This window comes from Hyposmocoma kahamanoa, unplaced genomic scaffold (genome assembly GCF_003589595.1).
Source record: "Hyposmocoma kahamanoa isolate Upper Pololo Valley unplaced genomic scaffold, ASM358959v1 65, whole genome shotgun sequence".
Lineage (NCBI taxonomy): Eukaryota > Metazoa > Arthropoda > Insecta > Lepidoptera > Cosmopterigidae > Hyposmocoma > Hyposmocoma kahamanoa.
The window spans coordinates 3806066-3827370 of record NW_020653853.1 but is presented as its reverse complement, the minus strand read 5'-3'; the positions used below and the strand labels follow the sequence as shown (position 1 = coordinate 3827370).

General features: G+C 34.3%; 1 protein-coding gene across 5 annotated transcripts in view; it reads left to right on the top strand.

Moving 5' to 3' along the window:
- LOC113231581 (espin) overlaps positions 1-21305 on the top strand; it is a 217325-nt gene that overhangs the window by 108088 nt on the left and 87932 nt on the right. The gene's annotated exons all lie outside the window — the stretch shown is intronic.

Here is a 21305-nt window from a genome sequence, read left to right as displayed (position 1 = left end):
ATCCTGTGAATACTCATGCGTTTGGCCGAATTGAAACTTTATGATTAGTGTAGTGTCCTCTCCTGCAAGTAATAGCGTATTGGTATTTGGTTCGCCTACGCACCACACCTCCGGGTTGACGGTCGAATACTGATAGACCCCATCCACACCCGCGCATGTGACGTATGTGCTCGAGACAAATCATAGACAATCCACATACACTACAATTAATTCGCACTCATTGTCGACGTAGTGCTGGTATCCAGTGACGCAGGTTTCCACTTGGACATCAACGTATAAGCCTGATGTCGTATTCTACGACTACTACTAACCGTGCAAGGTCTTCTTTCGATTAATTTGGTTAAGTTAGTTTATATGGGGTATCGTCATTATGCTGCCGCCGCTGTGGATCAAGCACGTTGACGATATTTTACACGAAACTCATGTTTAGTATGGACGCGGTGCTGATACTTGATAAACAGTATGTACCAACAAACATAAGGTCCGATTGTTATTTTATTTTATTTACGTGCAAGTATCGCAGGTACTTAGTACATCTATACGTATAAGAACAACATACTTTCTTTTATCATATGGTATGATGTGATACCATACTGGTCTGACACTTAGAGATCCTGGGTTTGATTTCCGGGCCAGGATAAATATTTGTATGGCCTACATTTATCTCGTGAGTTTGGGTGTAATTTCTTGTAGTTGTCTATGCGTGTGTCGATGGCAACCGCGATACAGGATTTCCCTAGTGCGGGGCTATAGTGCCTTGATAAGCCGAAAAGCGCTATCTCAATCGGAGTAAGTTTTGAGAAAATCGAATTTTTGTAAATTGTATGTTGTATTGTTGTAATTTTTGAAGATATTAAAACTTATTTATCCGTATTTTTGACTAATAGCGTTATTGACGTACCTAAATTATACATAAATTGTACTATTATACATATTTTGTGAGATACCGCTATTTTGATTATAAAGAAAGCCGCCAAATCTATTAGCAATTTAAGGAAAAATTGAGTATAAAAATACTTCTTAGTGCTTTTTAAAGGTTTTAAGTTAGATGGCGCTATTTCTATTATACCATTAGATGCGAAATTATTTTAGCTATTGAAAGGTATAAAAAAAAACTAAAAGGGTGTGTCTCAGAGATAGCGCCTTTCGGCTTAACTGGACAGTATAAGTGTGTGCGTTATTAGCTGTACAGATAATCGGTGCTGTTCAAGAAAAGTCGTTCAAATGCAAAATTGATCTTTTTTTTGATATATTATTGAGATTTATTCAGAAAATTTTATTGTAAATGGGATACCGAGCTTTTTATGGGTTTGTTTAATCACATGACAACATTGGTGTGGTCTACTATTCGTCAACTGTGCGCGGCAGACTCCTGATGAATTGGATACTTTTGAGATTTTCTTCTTGAGTCGTCTCCTATCGGAGGTTCAAAATCATGGCAATCCTGACTTTCGAGGCTGGCGCTCTAAAGATCGAGGTGGTGCTGCAGTCGAACCATTCCCTCAAATTTTTTAACCAGGAGTGCCGCTTTTTTCCTGAACTTCGTTTTCCAGCGATTTTGCTTGTATAAGGAGTAATTTGTATTGTTGTTCCTCATGCTGTGGCTGAAGTTTTAGATACTTTTAGAGACGTGGCGCTATTTTCGAAAGCTATCTAATTCAAACATAGCTAAGAACTAAGAAGGGTTCGCTACGTGCTTGCGAATGCCGATCACGCGAACGACGTTAGTGCGAAAACGGTTGCTCGAAAGCTTTAATGCAAGACAGTTTATTTTAACAAACTGTCAGTTGCGCGAAAATCTAAGTCAAAGTAAAAGTTAAATAATTACTTATTCCATAGGTAAAATGTTTACACTTGAAAACGTCATTTTTTAAGCTACTGCTCGTTCATTGTGCCGACTTCCCTGAGAAGAACGAGCTAGAATCTCCAGGGATCGCACTTTTCTAATAAACTTAAATGCTACATTTTGAATCATATTTGTGTGGAATCTAGACTCATGTTGTCTTTCCATACATGTTTATCTAATACGTAGTCTACAATTTTGTAATATGACTTTTCGATTAAAATACTTTTAATGTAAGCTTTAAACTTAGGTAATGGTAATCTTAATATATGCTCCGGAATTTTATTGTAAAAACGTATACAGTTCCCCATAAAAGAATCGTGTACGTTTGGTGCCATAGGTTTCAACTTAGTTCTAAGGTTAATATTATGGATATCTTCTTTCTTAACGAAGTGATGTATATTTTTATGGACATATAAAAAGCGAATAACGATAGCACGAAGATAGACTTGCTAAAGCTGGAAAGCGCGAATGGTTAATCGTGTGATGGTCCATCTGAGTTTACTCAAGTTTAATTGCGTGAAATATAGTAGTGTCTAAAAAAGGAAGTTTCATGAATAGAAAAAAATATAATGGAATAAGTTTATTTACCAGAACACAGTATTTAAACAGATCTTGAGTAAAATTAGGTACATTATAATCAAATGTTAATGCAATTTCACATTTGTATCTACAATGACACAAATCAGTTTGCGTTTCGAATTAATATCAATTGGTATTTCTAACTTCTAAATATTCTTTATTACTGTAAAAGCAATGTGTCAAAAGCCATTTTGTCAATTGTGATTTAAAAGTAAGTCCTTGTAGTGATTTCATTACATTAGATAAATTATTTAAAAAAAATTATAAATATATTGAAGCAGTTATTCTTATAAACGAGATTGTGTCAATTTATTTTCATTTTAAATAATCTTTGATATCATATATACAGTTCACATAATAAGTCAAATAATTTCTTTTTAAATATGGTTAAGGGTAAGTCTGCGATCGCTGCAGGCAAAGCATTATATATCTTTATGGACATGTAATAGCAATTCCTAGAAAAGTAGTTTTATGGGAGGGACCATCAAGCGGTTGGGATGTCTAGTTAAAAAAGTACATACTTCACGTTTCCTAGTAAATAGGGCCAATTTTTTTTAACAAACATGCATACTTCAAATACGTACACAGCGGGAAGCGTTAGAATTGTTAGCTTTTTAAAATGAAATGAAAACATTATAGCGATTAAATGGTAATCTAAAGCAACTCCATTTTTATAAAACATTATAGAAGGAAAGACCGAAGGGCGGTAAGGTAAGGGAAGATGAACGACTATTGACACACATCAAATAAAAAGATAAATAAGAACCTTCCTTATTTTTTTACCAGCTACCGTATTCTCGTACGATTACCGGTCCCACATGATCGCACAACCTGCAAGTTACTGACCAAGAAGAAGCATATTATCTATTTATTATCGTATGCATTATCTTTTTGCAACAATAACTGTCCAGTCACGATTGCTAACGGACACTTTACTGTTGTAACGTGCAACTGATTGCTTTAACTTGATAGGGGTTTGTTGGTTATGTTGTGTTACGTACACAGATGGGCAGTGGGTTAGTCAATCCGCCCGGTATTTTACCCAGAGCCGGGTGTTAAAACTGTGGGCGGAAACGAGGAATACGGAGTTACGAACGGTTACCATGACTGCCACGCAGAGATTCCCGGCCCGGGAGAAATATTTCTATGGCCTATATTTATTTCTCTCGTGAGTTTGGGTGTAATTTGTGGTTTTCTATGTGTGTGTCCATGGCACCCGCGACTCAGGATTTTGCCTAGTGCGGGGTTATGTTGAGTGTGTGCGTTATTAAAAAAGATAATAATAAAAAAATAATGAAATTAAATGGTATTTGGTCATATAACATGAAAAAATTAAAAGTAAAAAAATATTGAATAACACGGAGACACAAAGTATGTTGAACTGAGTTAAACAAAAGCCGGGCAGGGACACAAGTTTCGAATTACTTAAAACGTACTGTACACGCTTCTATTTGCCATTCCCTAGGTTCAAACAAAAACTTTAAACTTCTCCGTATTTGAATTACAAAAATCCGTGGTAGTGACTCGTTTAGCTCTTGCAGGTAGTCTCGATCTAATACCTTTAAATTAAAAAATATTTAATATTGTAGTGATAAATGTGTTCAAATGTATACTTACAAAGAGCAGCCCCTAGAGTTACCTACTTATTCTTCTCTTAGGGGAATCTGCCTTACGAATGAGCAGTGGAGTTTAATCAGTATGACGACTTCAAGAAATAACCATTAATTGACTTTAACTTTGACTAAAACATAGATCCAACCATTGTTTATAGTTTATGCCAATGGTACTCTAAACATCTTTTTTTAAAAATCAAATAAATTTTTCTCACATGTATACTTATACTGAGCGTTTTTGTGTACTTATTACCTTTAAGTAACGATATGTTTTCTATTCAAATTAATTCATGATATCGAGTGTACCTCAATGTTTACCGAATCTACTTTTTTTAAACAAAAGACAAAGAAATAAAAAAAGCAAATAATTTTTTTGTTCAATCAAATTAAATCGGGGAAAAAATTTTAGTAACATATTTCTAGAATCAAATAGTCAAGGTAAAACATATTTTGTTGCGGAGAATGTAATTATATTTTATTTGCTATTGCGCGAATGAAGGTAAACAGAAGGCATTAACATTAACGAAACATTCGAATTTTTCCTTTATTAAGTAATCTCACTTGAACGAGGTCGTGAACAGGAAAAGGAAATAACACATATTTTTCAAATTCTTGGCTCTATAAAAGACCTGCCACACTAAATTTATTTATTAATAGAATCATTTGTCCTGCAGAAACTTGCGGTTAGGGTAATTTACAATCTGGGCCCCAGAGTGTCTTTGAGAGATAAGTTTAAAGAGATGAACATTCTTACACTAGCATCACAGTACATTCTCATCTCTCGTCTCGATACAGGGTACTAAAAAAATCGACGTCAAAAGTCATTCATCTTCTAGTTGGCCACCCGTAGAGGTGGAATATTTTCTTTAAATTTAAGTGGGACCACTCCTGAGGTACCCTCTTTCCAATAAAAAAGAATCATCAAAATCGATTCGGAAGCCCTGAGTAATCGTAAACACAAAAAAGAACAATCGAATTGAAAACCTCCACCTTTTTATTTTGAAGTCGGTTAGTAATATACCTACATCTAGGATAACAAGTCATAAATCATAAGGATTAACAATGATAATTTATAACATACTCAATTAATTTAAAATTCTTCCACTTAATAATAAAGCTTACAGACTTTTTTTTCAAAATTTTTATGTTTGTAGTAATTCCAAGTTCTACTGGTGACTTATTAAATAGTTTCACGGACTGATACTGGGGGCAATGCGTCACAATGTTGAATTTACGTTCGATCACATTCCTTAAATCTTTCCTTCTGGTAGCTTCTCTTATAATTTGCTCTTCATTTGACATAAAGTGACTTAAAGCGACGTAAAGCACGAGATCTTTAAGCGAGATTAGCAGTATATCGCGCTTTATGTCGCTCTCGCGCAAGTCGCGCCCTTTCGTGCCAGCCCTACTGGTTAAAAGTCCTGTCACCGATACCATTATGTATAGGCTTTGCACAATAATTATACCCAACCCGTACTACGGTGCGAAAGGTCATATTATTATTAAAAATGTTGTTTAGGTTTATATGTTAAACTAAACTCAGTTTTAGTTAATTTTAATGGAGCTTTTATATTTTATGACTTCTTCGCGTTGTCGAATGAATTAGAACAAAAGAGCGTTAAGTAACAATAATGTGCCAATGCTCGGACGTCAGTAAGTCACTGCCTTTAATAAAATAACTCTGTAACCACCACGTCGGGGGCGACGGGGCGGTGAGGAGAAAGCGTTACAGAATTAATTGCGCTTATCTGCGCGAGCGCAATCTGCGCATCTTCACAGTGCACGAGCCATCTGATCGTAGAGCTCTTGTACAGGTTTATATTTAGGTGGTTTTGGGGGACCTGTATTTATTTTTAGCCAAGAGCATAGGATTTTGATGACCTCAGTAGTCGAGTGGCTTGCACACCGGTTTACATGGTGTAGCCATCTCTGCGGTCCCGGGTTCGATCCCCGATTGAATCATAATAGAAAACTAACTTTTCTATATTGTCTCGGGTCTGGGTGTTTGTGGTACCGTCGTTGTTTCTGTTTTCCATAACACAAGTGCTTTAGTTATTTACTTTGGGATCAAAATAAAATATGCAATATTCCTTAATCCTAATAATAATAAAATAAATTCACCTTAGCTACCTCCGCGGCCGAACGGTTGCCGTGCTGTGAACGCGGAGGTCCCGGGTTCGTTTTACGGGCCGGGAGAAATATTGGTATGGCCTACATTTATTTTTCTTGTGAGTTTGGATATAATTTGTGGTTGTCCATGTGGTTTACTTAGTGGCTATGAGTGCGTGTGTGCGTTAGTATTATTGTTATTTATTAATTTGTTTACGTAGTAAATGATACTACCCCAACATGCGCCATATTGAATTTTTATTTAAGTCAGAAGTTGGAACAGTTTGTACTAGCAGTAGAGTTCCTTGTGAAAGAGTTCGGTCCTGGGAAGTACTGCCACCTTACATATTTCTGCCGCCAAGCAGTAATGTGACCATTATGGTGTTTTGGTTTTGAAGAGTAAGGGTGCTGGTGAAATTACAGCCTCGTGGGACTTGTCAACTTACGTGTCAGGGTGACAGGCACGGTGACAGTGTCCCTCAGATTTTTGCGATTTAAAACTCTGAGTGGCACTGTAGTTGCCATGGAGAAGCGTGTCGCTTACCATTATGCGCTCGACTCATTCATCCCGTCACTTCGTATCATAAAAAAAGTTTGGTGAGGATTGCAATCCTTTTAATTCGCATATTTTTATATAAAATATTGCGTGGTATCATTGTAATTATGACTTTCAGGGACATAGTATATATAAAGAGAAAGAAAGACCACATAGTGGACTTATAAATTTTTACAAAAGCGCGAGGCCTTATTTTCTCTAAATACGCCTCTGTGTAGCTTTTTATTTGTAACACATGGATGTCGTGATACATTGACGTCGATTGCACGAGTTGTAATACTACAGAATTACAAAAGCAAGTGCCCTATTAACGGCAACGTCTTTTTACATTCAGTTCTTCAAATAATACATTATGATACTATAATAATTTGTAAAAGGTTACACTTTAAAGTTCTGGTAATTTGAAATAACTGATTAGATTTCTAACACTTTCTTCTTCTTATTTATGAAGATTTTTTATGATTCCAAGTTATGGGACTAACCAGTTGCACCAGTTGCAGTGCCATTTGGTGCTTTAAATCACCAAGATCTGATCGGCACTGCCACTGCGCCCGTCTGACAAGCCCTTCAAAGCCGGAACGCCAAGCAGTGCTGTTCACATTAGTGCTTGTCGGCAGAAATAGGTAACTGGACGAACTCTTTCACAAGGACCTCTACGGCTACTAACATTAAATGGAAAACGATCTAGGTACCTATGCACGTTACTTTAAAGTAAAAATGTAAATGGAAATGTTATTTAATGCAATCAATATTGGAATATTATTTCATTATAAATCTACTACAATTTGAAACGTTAAATTTAAAGAGTGTTAACCTCCTGTACTTCAGATAATTAATGTGCCAGACAACCACACTAGTTGCCTGGTCTCAATCCGTAGTACCAGTAGAGCTCCTTGTGAATGAGTTCGTCCAGGGAAGTATTGCCTATTTCTGCCGCCAAGTCGTAATGTCAGTTTTACTGTGTTCCGGTTTTGCAGGGTGCTGGTGAAATTACAGGCACATGGGATTTGTCAACTTGTGTTTCAAGTTGACGGGCGCAGTGGTAGTACCGCTCAGATCTTTACGATTTAAAGATCTGAGCGGACACTGTTATGGACAGCTTACCGTCAGGCGCATGTCTAGTACGTCCCGTCACTTGATATTATAAAAAACAAAAACAAAAACTAGACACTATTCTGTACTATGAGTAGCAGACCAGCGGACTAGAACTAATTTCGAAAAGTTCATTTTACAAAATTGGTCTTACCGGGAATGGAATTCGGGACCTTCGCATCCAACGTCCACAGTGCGGTTTGAGCCACCCTGAGATGATTAGTTATTTTGTAATTCTTATCTTTTGCAAGCGTTTTGTGTTCAATATTTCAAGCCTTTGCCTTTATTAAAAAAAAATTAATGTCATTTTGTTACATAACTTTTTCATTATTGCTTTAAAATAAAATATAACGTTATTCCACAGACATATTTAAATTATCTTTTAATGATATTTAACACGTTTCTAAATATTGTTACAACACTATTGTGTTTATTAGAAATCATCTCTGACTTATTATTAGATTTAGAATCCAATAATAATTAAATTATAATAAAGAATAGTAATGGTATCATTATAAAGAACTTAATTACGAAAATCGAAAGCTGAATGTTACGTGTATCAATTTAAATTTCAATTCACATTCTGGGGCCCTAAAATATGGACCACATGGATTAATAAACAATTTTAATGAAGTATAAGGTGCAATAATTAATTCCGGTGGTGCAATTGTGCAAGTGCAAAACAATGAAATATCCGGACGGTTGCTCGTCCGCCATTTCTTGCAAATGTGTGTCAAGCTTCTCTACATTTTCTTTTGATTAAAGAAATACGTTTATGCTGCTGGAAATATATAGACTTCCAATTGAGGCATGGGGCTTGCTAAAGAAGAAGAAAAAAGAAAATAGAAATAGAAAAAAAACATAAACGAACATAAAAAACAATGTATTTATTTCTTTAGCGATATTTTCATATATTTTTTAATCGCAATTCTTCAGACTATCTTTATTTTATACAAATACTTTCGTATAATAAATAATTATTATCCACTTAAGATGATATCTGATAATGTTGCTACTTTAAATATATTATATTATTTTTAATGGGAGCTCGTGTACTGATTTTGTCTTTTAATAAGACAATAGAAAGTACATGTCATTGAAAAAAATTTAGAATTTTTATAATAAATAAATTTGTAAACTCATTTTAGTTAATTGAATAATATGAAGCAAGTACATAAACGATAGTTTTTAGATGTTTTTTCAAAGTGTAGTTGGCATCCACTGTTACGTACGGGTGGTTAATAGGTAGATATAGTCGAGTCGAAGGGAGTTTTGATATTAAATAAACGAAAAAGTATATAAAAGTAATATAGGAGAAAATAAAAAGAAGTAACATATTCCAAAATTAATTTTTTCCACATCATAGTGTAAGCATTAATGTTGTTAACGTCATTTAAGTAATGCACTCCATGCTATTATATGATGGTTAAGTTCATAAATTTCCACTTCTGTCATCGACCGACGGTTAACCGGCGCGCACGGAAACTTGCGTGGTCAAAGAAATAATTGCATACTACAAAGAAAGCGAATAATTATCTGTAAGTGGGTAACTGATGCTGAGCCTTTGATTTTTAAGATGCGGATATGGTGATGACATGAGCGGGGAAGACGTTAATAATATAAATGTTTATTTCTCACTACAAACCAAATACAGTCATTTACTTGTGGATCGCTGGTCGATAATAATAATAATTAATGTCCCTACAAGCAGTGAAGGTAAAAATCTGTTACACTACACCGTAATGTCACCTCATTGTGGAGACTAGAGTTCAAAAGCAGTAGAGCTCCTTGTGAAAGTGTTCGTCCAGTGAAGTACTGCCGCCTTACCTATTTCTGCCGCCAAGCAGTAATGTCAGCATTACTGTTTTCCAGTTTTGAAGGGTGCTGTGGCAGTGCCCCTCAGATCTTTGCGATGTAAAGCTCTGAGGGGCACTACTATTGCTTTGGATAGGCGTGTCGCTTACCACGAGGTGCACGACTTGTTGGTCCCGTCACTATCATAAAAGAGACTAATCTCTGAACTAGAAAAACCTCGTTGTAACTCAAGCAAATAAACTTTCATTCTTTTAAGACTTCAGAGAGTATTATTTCAAGTGTAACTAACTTTCAAAGACGTAAGAAGAAGGTACTAAGAACCTGTATTTCAAATCACCTGAGAGATTTACTTAATCATGGAGTTTAATTAAGTAAATAACCCTAGTGCTAATCATAGTAATCATTAATATTTGACATCTGAACTTATTATGTATTTAGATCTCAATTATGATTTGGCTACCGTGGTCGTAGAGCGTTGTTATTTTTACATCGAATAAATTTACAACTCGCTATCGCTATCTCCTCCGCTCAGTACATGATCAGCGATGCAGCCGTAATCATAAGTAGAGCAATGCTCATAGTAATGCACTTAGTCGAGTAAGATGTTACTCCGCCTGTGCTCGCATTGAGCGTGCGCGTGAGTCTATTACCGGGAAACGTTCCGATTTTGAATTTGAAAATAGAATTTTCGCGGTGTTCGGTTTGTGTTCGATTTTTAAAAACCCTTTTTTATGGCCAGTGACTTTGGTTTATTTTTAATTTGCTGTTGTTGTTGAATCAAATTCAAAGGTTATTTTGGTTTCTAAGATCGTGCCTTATTATTTGCTACTTTTTATGTGTATTAGATTTTAACTACGATGTTTGCATTTTGGTTTGTCTATCGTCACTAATTGGAGTATGTGATGTGTAAAATTCTTTAATAATCAACTTTCATATTTCTTTAGTGCGTTGTTAGTTTTAGTGCCCGCGTTATGCTCGCTTTATTTTTCTATCTACTAAATATGCGCTTTCTTTACATATTTTATATACTTTCATCAATTATTTTTTGTCGTCTATTAAAATAATTTTCTCAGTTATTCAGAAGTAATCTAATTCACTTACAATAAGGTCGCTTTTTATTAACAATTATTATTATCCAGCGTTCTCATTTTATCTTACATAGTAGAACCAGTGACAATCAAAGCACAATAGAACAATAATGATGTACAGTGGTCATACGATTACAAAAAATGAACCTTTAAATATGTAAGCAAACAAGGACCCTACTTCGTAGATATAAGAGCAAGTGTCCTCATAAAAGACTCGAACCAATTATTAAAAGAACGTCAAAAATAATTTTTAATTTCCTCTCAATTGATTGTTATTGAATAACATTAATAACCTTGTCTCAATAATGCGTAAACAACAATATAAGACAAGACATTAGAAGACAATAAGACACTATTGTTCAATAATTGTGTCAAATTGCAACTAAGAGATGCACCATTGTCCATTGTGATGTGATCTTGACATCAATATGAATTTTGGATTTTACAGCATCTTATTTATTTGGACTAGGTCAAGATCGGGTTTTGTTATTTGGGTTTCTTTTTAGGCACATTTTATGACCTTTTTGCACACACTCATAGCCCCGCATTAAGGAAATAGGGAAACCGTACATACAGGGAGAGAAATAAATGTAGGCTGTACAAATATTTCTCTCGTCTCAGGAATCGAAACCAGGACCTCTGCGTGGCAGACAAGGATGGTAACCTTTCAGCCACGGTGCCTCACTGGCCGAACGGCTACCATTTTTTTTTGTTTTGATGATTTGTCACTGATGTGACTACATAGATTCTAATTAAATTATTTCATAGGTCAGCATATGATACTTGAAAACATCACATTGTTAAAAAACATTCCCTTGAGAAATATGAGTAAGAAACTCCATCCTTTTTGAAGACGGACTAAAATGACATTTTGTAGGGTTGTCAGTTTTCATAAAATTTTAAATAGTTTCATAGTTCTTGCCGATAGTTTTATCGATAGATTGTAAAAGATGATAGAATTTTATTAAAAATGACTGAATTGTAAATGTTACGACTTTTTAATGATTATTAATTTGCGTTATTGCATTCTTTATTTTTATTTTGACAGTTGGCCTACTAGCATCGAAATCAATTTTTATTCAATATACATTTTAACAACAATAACCGGTATTGACTATCTTTATTGAATTAAAATGAAAAGCTTTAAAATATGTGCCTTCTTTGTAGTTTTCATAAACATAGTTCTAAATACAGTGTAGCTATGTATGAATTTACAAAAATTGACAATTCAAATGAACTTGTATTCATAATAAATAATGGGTAAGTAAGAAATAACGCAAGATGAATAATGGGTCGAAGACGATTCAAATGAAACAAATTGGGTACTTTTGCGCAATTATTTTACTCCTTCTTCGAAAAAGACAGACTATATATTTCAAATATCACACACTCACACAGCTTAACACTCTACTTAGGTTACCCAGGAAGAGCACTTATATACTTTTCATCGTACCACTGCAAAAGCAACCTCGGTCATTTCGCTCTTTTTCTAAGGCTCTGTAGGGTATGCAAGGCTTGTTCCAAGTCACATGATTTAAATAAATAAAATAAAAAACACATTTATTTCTCCACAAAATATAAGAAGAAAAGGAGAATCTAGAGCCATGTGGGACTTATATCTGTTGTATTTAATTTAGATAATATATAGGTAAGATAAAAAAGACAATAAGAAACACGGTACTTAAAAATTAATACAAAAACAATTGAGTGATGTGGACAAAAAGGTTAAAGACAAAGCATTGCTGATTTGCAGGCTACAGCTGTTCGTTTACTGCACCAAGTCAATATGTGGAGTGTACACTAAGTAATAACCTTAAGTAATAACTAGTAATAAGTTAAAATTTAATGGCTGTCCGTGTAGTTATATAGTTAGTAGCAGTAGAGCTCCTTGTGAAAGAGTTTTTTTTTGTAAAGCCCTTCACTAGGGAAACCCTGTGTCGCGGGTGCCATGAACACACACATAGACAACCACAAATTACACCCAAACTCACGAGAGAAATAAATGTAGGTCATACAAATATTTCGCCCGGCCCAGGAATCGAACCTGGGACCTCTGCGTGGCAGTCCGGCATGGTAACCGTTCGGCCACGGAGGCAGTTAAATTAAAGTTGTTCGCCAGGGTAATACTGCCACCTTACATATTTCTGCCGCCAAGCAGTAATGTCAGCATTAATTATTTCCGGTTTTGAAGGGTAAGAGTGCTGGAGAAATTACAGGCACATGGAACTTGTCAACTTATGTAACAGTTTTCAGTGCCACACAGAGCTTTGCGATTTAGAGTTCTGAATGGCACTGCAACTGTTATGGACAGGCGTGTAGCTTGCCATCATGCGCACGATCATGTTCGTTCCATCACTTAATATATTATAAAAAAATTGCTTAAAACGTTGCTTACATCGTTTTTTAAAGGTATTAAATTTGGACATAGGTCAGGTTTATCCATTTCTTTTAATTGTATTTAACGTCAAATAAAGATTTGATTTTCATTCATAGAAATGTAGATAAAAGATTATATAAGATCAAGATAGCAAAGAATATAACATCTGAAGAATGAGTTAATGATATACTGGCTATGCGGAAGAAATTGGTCGGTACCTTATTTTACTGCACGAATAGATAACACAATATGGAGACAGTGTTATACGAGTATATTGGGTATAAAAACAAGTGAATTTGATTCTACGATATATTGGTATGATCTCGAAAATTGATGAGGAAAATACGAAAAGACATAAAAAATGTGTTTATTATAGACAAATTGTAGTGTACTCGTGAATAAAAACTATAAGCGGTACTTGAAACGGTAATCTAAACGTAAATCGCTGCACCTTTCCAATCTCATAATGTGCAATCAACAATTCGATCAATAAATCGCAATTAAGATCATTAGAAAAACGAAGAGGAGATGTTGAGCGTTGTGAAATGCCACAGAAACACGTAACAAATAAAACACGTGAATAAAGATTACGTTCGTGATCTATGTGGGTATCACAAATAAAACTCTACATATGTACATGTACAGGGCGTCTCAGGGAGACAATGTACCTTAAATACCGTATATAGAAAATTATACTCAATGAAGACTTCATTTTGATTTTAAAAACAATTAGAACTGCATTCAAAGATATTTGAATAATTTTTATTTATTTATAATTATTAATACAAAGATCGAACACTCAGAAAAAATTCCTTCGATCCGGCCGGATTCGATTTATTTCTTTCCTTAACAAAATAGATTGTGTTGGAAATAAAAATACAATTACAATTAAAAACTTACATCGATTAGAAAATAATAATAAGAGACCGAAAATAAAATATATTGACAAGTCACGTTTAAATATAAATTAAATTAAAGTCAAAAGCCTCCAACAACAAATCACCTGTCTGAACCGAGAATCGAAAAATGAAATATCAAAAAACAAGCTCCTGTACTACTAAGCTGATAGAAAGCCGTAAGGATTATTTTCTTCTAAATAATAAATAAAAGGAAGACCAGGAAAATATAATATTTTTTTAAATTTAGTTCAGATAAATGAACTAGTCAAAGATTTAGTCAACTGGAACTGGTATGAGAATGTGCAGGAGTTACAAACTAAATTTAAACGTATTATTTTAAATATTCAGCATAAAAAGATAAATAAATTAACAGGAAGCGAAATTAGCGAATGAGTGACAATTTGTATACAACAGAATGGGACACACTTATCAAATGATAACTTAAATTGATTGTAAGTTGCAGTTAAATGTACCTAATTATTTTGATTAAATCGCACTGCTATTACAATAGTGTCGTAACTCTAAATATGTGAAATTCCCGATTATACCATTGTTGAACGTAAAATTCTCTACACGTCAATAAAACCGTCGTTAAAATATTCTAAGAAACAATTAAAATCTACGTAACTCAAAATGAGGCAAACTTTAGGTGAGCTAGTTCTGGAAAAAACTTTACTCAAAAATATGATTTTTTTTCCCTCTTATTTCTAAATATATTTTAGGCAGGTAGGAAATTGTTTAGATATCTGTAGTAAACTTTAACCTATCCATGTATTTTAATGATCTTTCCGGGAAGCAACTTATTTTTCATCGATTCTGAAAAAAAACACACTTTTTGAGTTAATACACTATTGTATTAACAGTGCGCAATGTTAAATGTTGTCGATAGTTTTATCGGTGTATTTTAAAACTTCAAAATACATCTCCTCTTTGTATTTTTCATATGTTTATGAAGTTCTAAATACAGTGTATATGTATGTATGAACTTACAAAAATTAACAATTCATCTGAACTTGTAATTGGATGAATAATGGGTCGAGGATGGTTCGAGTGAAACAAGTTCGGCTGTTTATTTTATAAGCGTGACCAATATTCAATCGATAGTCGATAGAACATTTATCGACTACAATCACTAGTTGCTCGCAACCGCGCAACACTTTTGCGCAATGAACATTAACACTAACATTTAATATTAACAATAATTACAAGACCTCTAATTAGTGACACTTTTATTGTCTTACTTGGGTCCTATTGTTTTTGCCTTCTCTATCTGGGGTTAAACCCTGTATAATCTTTTTTTTTAAATATCCTCAATTCAGTACAAATTGCAATTAGTTAAAAGTAACATGCCGTGCCAACGTGTGTCGGTTGATTTCTTTTCAGTTATTTCGTTCTATGAAATCGGACAACTGTCAATCGGGAAGAAAAACAAGTGAAAAAACACTTGTTCTTCGAGATAGTGCGAAACAATTTCGTGTATGACAAGTGGATAATTTCTCTTCGTAGTTATAATTTAACTCTTACGAGCACTGTTTTAATTACGACAAGCAAATTGCCCATTCTTTAACGAGCTTCTTTACTTTTTTGCACCATTGAATAACTACTATTTATTACATAGATACAAGGTAAGACTATAAGGTAAGGTATATATGTCGTATAGCGAGACAAGAAATGACATGTGTTATATATATCTTTAATGAACTTTAATAAAAAAGTTCTCAACTCGACTGCAGTTTTTTTGTTTTTTTACCATTACTCCGACAGTTGTGAACCCATTTCGATGGTTCAATATTACAGTTGTACGTTTTTATCTGGGAATCATATTGTTATAAGTATATTTTTCATTGTTTTATTTTTATTTGGAAGTAGCAAGATCTAAATGTGTCGGTGTCATATCCTGCATTGTGGAACTCTATGTTCATGGTCAATTGCTTAATTTTATTCCAAAGTTATTACATTTTTCGGCTTTTAATTAGGTATAACAATACTAGAGTAACTGGCCATATAAAATGTTTTATATTTCATGCATCGTACAGTACAGTACAGTACAGTAATTGTTTAGCTTTTTGTTCAAAAAGCAACAAATTACCAACTAAAAACGGACTCAAAGACAAAATTTACGTGTGAATAAGCAGTGTTATTATAAATTGCTGTGATGATTCGTGATTGAGAAAAAAGAAAATGGCGACGTGTCCTCGAAGAGAGCGCCCTTCGCGCTCGAACTCTACCAGATTGAAGTATTCAAAGACCATTCCAACCAGTACTATCAGGTGGGTAGTATGTGAATTTTTGATATTCTGTATTTAGTGACATATACAGTGTTATTTGTAAAAGGGATAATAGAATTTTAATACTCAAAGGAATAATTGATCTATTGTAAATGTGCACTTTTTTAAATAAATGATATTTTTTTTATGTTTCATATTATATTAATTGTTCCGTCTATATTATTGATCTACGGACAAATTATAAATGAACTTCATTCAAGGTACCACTATAATTATGTTTAAGCATATTAAATTAATGTTTGGTATTCAAAAATAGTATTTGATGATCCTTTATTATTATTATTATTATTTTATTTTAACGATTGATGGCTTTTGTAATCAGTATATCTTTTGATATTGATCTCCTAATAAACCTTGGTTGCTTGGTTGCGCCCTCCATTTAGTAGGAAAGGTTAGTATGTGAAAAGCAGAAGCCAGTTTGCTTGCGATTCCGAACTCGCTTTCGAGTGGCAGTGTACCTCAGATCTTTGCGATTTAAAGCTCTGAATGGCACTGTTATGGATAGGCGTGTTGCCCGTCACTTGATATTATAAAAAAAAATGCGTTCCGGTTTTGAAGGGTAAGGGTGCTGGTGAAATTACAGGCACATGGGCCTTGTCAACTTATGTCATAGGTAACAATCGCAGTAGCAGTGTCTCTTCGATCTTTGCGATTTAAAGTTCTGAGTAGTGCTTCAACTGCCGTTAGGACATGGAAATGCGTGTCGTTTAACACCAGGAGGGCTGTCACTCGGAATCATAAAAAAAATGTCATATTCTCTCGAACGGAACAATTAAATGCAAAAATACGCCCTGTTATTTAAGTATAATTATTGCGTATTTTCTTTCATTTTAAAATAGTTCTTTCAAGTTAAAATATGTCATGTTAGAGCAGAACTCTCACGTTTTGAACTATCATTTCCTCAATCGATTATTTTTAAACGATTAATTATAATACTTCACACGTTGTTATAATGTGGACTTAACTATACATTCGTAACACTAACTTTCAACAAAATTAAGTTATCAAAGTTAAGTCACAGTTAATTCAGGGCTGTTCACGTTTATTGTACAATGCACAATTTTTATTTTGAACAGTGATAAAAAGATTCTTTAACATTTTTCGCGTCTTTAGTGTAATTAGGTTCCATGTACAAAATGACAACTTTTCTGGAAAGACGAACGAACGAAATTTGTCTATAGCTTTTTTATGCACAAATCTGCCCTGATAAGCCGAAAAGCGCTATCTCAATCGGAGTAAATTTTGAGAAAATCGACTTTTTGTCAATTGTATTTTCGCACCTTCAAAAATAAATCTTTTGAAGATGTTAAAACTCATTTATACGTATTTTTGACTAATAGTCTTATTGACATACCTAAATAATCCATAAATTGTACCATTATACCTATTTTGTGAGATACCGCTATTTTGATTATAATGAAAGCCGCCAAATCTATTAGTAACGTAAGGAAAAATTGAGATATAAAAATATTTCTTACTGGTTTTTTAAATGTTTTGAGTTAGATATCGCTATTTCTATTATACCATTAAATGCGAAATTATTATAGCTATGGATTGGTTTAAAAAAAACTAAAAGGGCGTATCTTAGAGATAGCGCCTTTCGGCTTAGCAGGGCAGAAATGGGAGAGTACGATGATGACGATGGTGAGCAGAATTTTACTATACATAATTTGTTTCACGTATTTCGTACTACTTTTATGGCTTTCATGTGATCGAAGGACTATATGGAAATGTATGTGTATATCGCATAGTTACTTATCACAGATCAAATGGAGGAAGCGAAACAGGTACTATACTAGGTAAACAAACGGTAATGACGTATTTTATGAGACAATGCCTGAATATTTATTGTAAAATTATAATAAACTTTTTGAAAATGGTCTTATAACATATGATAATTTATTTAATATTGTAAAGGAGGGAGGTTCTTTCGTCCGTTGGATGAGGTTACCAAAACTTGGCTTAAGTGAAACTCCAAATTGTTCAGAAGATTTTTATTTTCACCTTGTAAGTCGCCAATACAATTTCACCCTATATGCTGAAGGTCCGGGCAGTTGTTCCCAAGAAGGGACTCATTCCTGGAAACCATTCCGCGAGCTGAGGTTTATTAACCCTATATGAGCGTACGAAATATCAGAAGATCCGGGTAGCAGTTACCAAGAAGGGACTCAACTCCTGGTTGCCTTACTGAGCTGTCAGCATTCTCCGATTTCTCTTCACATTAACAAACTTGTGTTCGAGTAGTCACCATTCGAGGGAAAATCTTAACACCGCGATTCAGAAATACCGCTAATAGGGTCAATGCCATCTAGCGGATTCTTAGAGAACTAAAAGTGAACAATCTGGCTTAAGGCCGTCTATTATATAAAGTAGGTTTGTTACAATATATATTTTCATATATTAATGTATAAAAATATATGATAATAACTTCAAATAAAAGACAACATTTCGAACCACCTATTTAAAATAGTATTAAATATATAATATAAATGTAATATTTAATAAACATGTTTAATAATACGTATTACAACTTTCAAATTGCAATCTAGTCTTTATAAAGATGACAGCTAATAACATGCGACCAAATTGTAGAGTACAACAGTAATACGACGTACGAAAGTCACTTTAAATATTGCATTTGACCGGTTAATCAAATGACGCTGAAGTTTGTTACTTTTTTTTAATTACCTTAACCTTTATACTATAGAAACAAAGTTGAAACTTCTTCAAAACAGTTTTGTTTTGAAATCAAAAATGTTGTCCCTTGTTTTGTGAAAACCATTTGCTATAACGACCTCTGTGCTAGAGTGGCTTGCACACCGGTTTCTATGGTGTCGCCATTTCTGAGGTCCCGGGTTCGATCCCCGGCCGGGTCAATGAAGAAACTAACGTTTCTGTACCTAACTTTCCTGTACATAACGCAAGTGCTTTAGTTATTTGCTTTGGTAGTGGAGCAACGTACGAGATGTAGTACATCATGTTTTTTTTAAATTATTATATTATTTTCATAAATATACCGGTAAGGTACAATAAAAGTGTAAATACTAGAAAGTAAATCTAGGATTAAATTATATTAACAAAATTGGGTCCCCGCGGTAAGGTGCCCAAGTTGCTGGCAGCGTTCACCTTTTGTATTGCTATGCTAATGCGTTGGGCAAGGAAGCTGCCTTGGGTTTCCCAGACAGACCATTATTTTTTTTAATATAATTTTGTATAGATGTTTCGACTCCAAAGGCTGTAAATAGGTAGTCGGAGCCGAGGTCCTGGTACTTATTATTAAACTTTCCGCCAGCTCAGCTGAGAGACACGCCCTTTGCTGGTGTGCTGGGGATTGGATGGGGCAAGTGTATTATTTATAATAAAAATATGATCTAGCCTTAAACGCCATTGGCTTACAAAAGAAAGTAAACTGCAGGTGGCCGCCACATGGCCGCCACTGACCGCCGTTACCCACACGAAAAAAAACCTTTAAACTAATGAAGCTGAATCGTTACCATTCGGCTTCGTTGATAAGGAACGTAATTAATTAATTCTAATTTGTTTTCATTATCATTATTATTAACAAATTATTTGTCATTAAACGTGTGTTGTGGACTTCACACGTTTACTGTGGGTTGTGAACCTTCATCAATACGCAGGTTTTAGTTGTAATGCTTTCTTTCACCGTAAGCGAGAAGTACTGCTACTAAAGACAGATAGATAGATAAAACGTTTATTGTCTTGCATCACACACACAACAATATAATAGAGTAAATTGATTAAAAGAGACACATGGAAATCAAAATTAAAAAGAAAAAAAGCATAAAAACATAATACTAACCAAATTATCAACAGCTTGTGTGTGCTAAAGCAAGCCAAATAGGTCGTGGCTCATTGCAAAATTTGCCCAACGGCAAGGCACTGATTTTCAGCCACCACCTTCGAGGGTGAAGTGAATGTAGCGTGCATATGTGTTAGTATCACGTGAGTAACTGTAAAAAAAAATTTTGAAAAAATTGTAATACAAATTCATAATTGATATAATTAAAATAAAATAATAATCAGTAATTAATATCGACGAAAGTCGTTGTAACATAAAATGATATTAAATGTCTATGAAGCAAGGGGACTACATTCTAGAAGCCTCCGCTATGTAAAGCGTATAGGAATACCCAGTTTTTGCCTATCAAAAAGAAATACCCTCAAATGTTTTTTAAGCGTAAACTTAGTTTTACTAAACACATACAAATGTACATAAATTAGGAATTAAGCTCACAGGTATACGCCGTTAACCTCTCGATTAAGGAAGCCACCGTTTTACCATTGGACTGCCACCTCTCTTTGCTTTATATTTTCGTAAAGAATAATGATGTTGCCAACCCTAGAACGAATCGTTATTTTGAAGTCACACCTGTCACGATTTGGGCATACAATTACGTTTTTTCAACGCTTGTTTTTTTCTTCTGATTCGTTCGCTATTACGTAAGGAAAGTGTTACAAATAATTTAGTTATTTGTACACTTGATTTGAGAATACGAAATAGGCGTACAGCAATGGTCGTAATGTAGTCATACATTACAATACCTTTATATAATCATGATCATTGAAAGGAGTGTTGAGATTTGTGTTATAATTTCTAAACGTTTTCAAAATTATTCATTGAATATCACTGTGTTTTACTACCTTGATATTACATTTTTTTGTTACATTACACCACTTAGTTATAAATTATTACAACGGTTACCTATCAGTAGTCCGAAATGACGTTTTCCAGAAATAACGTTTGGTCGAAATTTCATAACCTCGAAATTAATTTTGAGAGCAAAATGTTTTTTCTTTGAAATCTAAATTAACCTAACATTTTTTTATTACCGTGCGAAAATGAAAATGATGAAAATGCGTTACGCATTCCCCGCCGCTGGGAGATGGCGAGGATATGTGGGACTCTCTCCTGGGTTCTATGTCGGTCCCCAAGAGCATACCCACTAAAAACCTCACGATGTTTCTGCGCGCACCAGGCGCCTGAGCCGTAGGAGTCCTACACCATCGCCCCCTTAATCATGG